This window comes from Orycteropus afer, unplaced genomic scaffold, assembly GCF_000298275.1.
Source record: "Orycteropus afer afer isolate SDZICR_OR568_19922 unplaced genomic scaffold, OryAfe1.0 scaffold00034, whole genome shotgun sequence".
In the NCBI taxonomy this organism is placed as follows: Eukaryota; Metazoa; Chordata; class Mammalia; order Tubulidentata; family Orycteropodidae; genus Orycteropus; species Orycteropus afer.
In genome coordinates this window covers 12,488,385-12,489,951 of record NW_006921621.1, presented here as the reverse complement: position 1 = coordinate 12,489,951, position 1,567 = coordinate 12,488,385, and positions in this window count along the sequence as shown.

Here is a 1,567-nt window from a genome sequence, read left to right as displayed (position 1 = left end):
ATATCAGAATTGGGTTGCTGTAATTTTCCATTGACTTTAATCACAGAGTATGGTTGTACTAAGAGATGTCCTAAAAAATCTCCTGTATTCCAGACATATTCTTTACCTCCATTATGTAAAGCCAACCCAATTTCCCCTTGGTAATCAGGATCTATCACACTAGATAGTACAGTAATATCTTTGTCTGTTGATCCAGAGGCATGAGGAAGCCAAAATGGCTGGGTAGCACTCTTAATTTCCAGTTCAGCGCAATCAGTATTGTGTCTCCAGGTGAGAGTGTTCCTCCCTTTGGGACTAAGATCTCCAGACCCGCAAAGCATAGGGTAGCAAAGACAGGAAGCAAAACTTTTTTGAGTGGGTCACTAGGGTAATAGTGAGTGGTATCACTCCCGTTTCCACCCCTTGGTTCCTGGACCCATGAATCCTGGCTACTGGAGAAACAGAACCATATATTGGATACTGGTTTAGAACATATACAGCCTCCTGGAGAACACTGCCCCAACCCTTCAAGGTATTGCAACCTAGCTGGCGCTGTATTTGTGTTTTTAAGAAGCCATTCCATCATTCTATCAAGCCAGCTGCTTCAGGATGATGGAGAACATGGTAAGACCAGTGAATTCCACAAGCATAAGCCCATTGCCGTACTTCATGTGCTGTGAAATGAGTCCCTTGATCCGAAGCAATGCTGTGTGGGATACCATGACGGAGGATAAGGCATTCTGTAAGTCCACGGATGGTAGTTTTAGCAGAAGCACTGTGTGCAGGGAAGGTGAATCCATATCCAGAATAAGTATCTATTCCAGTAAGAACAAAATGCTGTCCTTTCCATGATGGAAGTGGCCCAATGTAATCAACCTGCCACCACGTTGCTGGCTGGTCACCCCGAGGAATGGTTCCATATTGCGGACTCAGTGTTGGTCTCTGCTGTTGGCAGACTGAGCACTCACCAGTGGTGGTAGCCAAATCAGACTTGGTAAGCAGGAGTCCATGTTGCTGAGCCCATGCACAACCTCCATCCCTGCCACCATGGCCACTTTGTTCATGAGCCCATTGAGCAATTAACAGGAGTAACTGGGGAAAAAGGATGGCTGGTTTCCAATGAACATGGCACCCTATCCACCTGATTGTTAAAGTCCTCCTCTGCCGAGGTCACCTTTTGGTGGGCATTAATGTGAGACACAAATATCTTTACTCCTTTGACCCATTCAGAGAGATCTATCTACATACCTCTTCCCCATACATCCTTATCACCAATCTTCCAATCATGCTCCTTCCAAGCCCCAGACCATCCAGCTAAGCCGTTAGCCACAGCCAATGAATCCGTATATAATCGCACATCTGGCCATTTCTTATTGCATGCAAAGTGAACAGCATGGCTCAAAGTTCTGCCCATTGCGAGGATTTCCCTTCACCACTGTCCTTCAAGGAAGTTCCAGAAAGGGGCTGCAGTACAACTGCTGTCCACTTTCGAGTGGTGCCTGCATATCACACAGAACCATCTGTAAACCAGGCATGAGTTTTCTCTTCCTCAGTCAACTGATCCCAAGGAACTCCCCATAAGGCCATA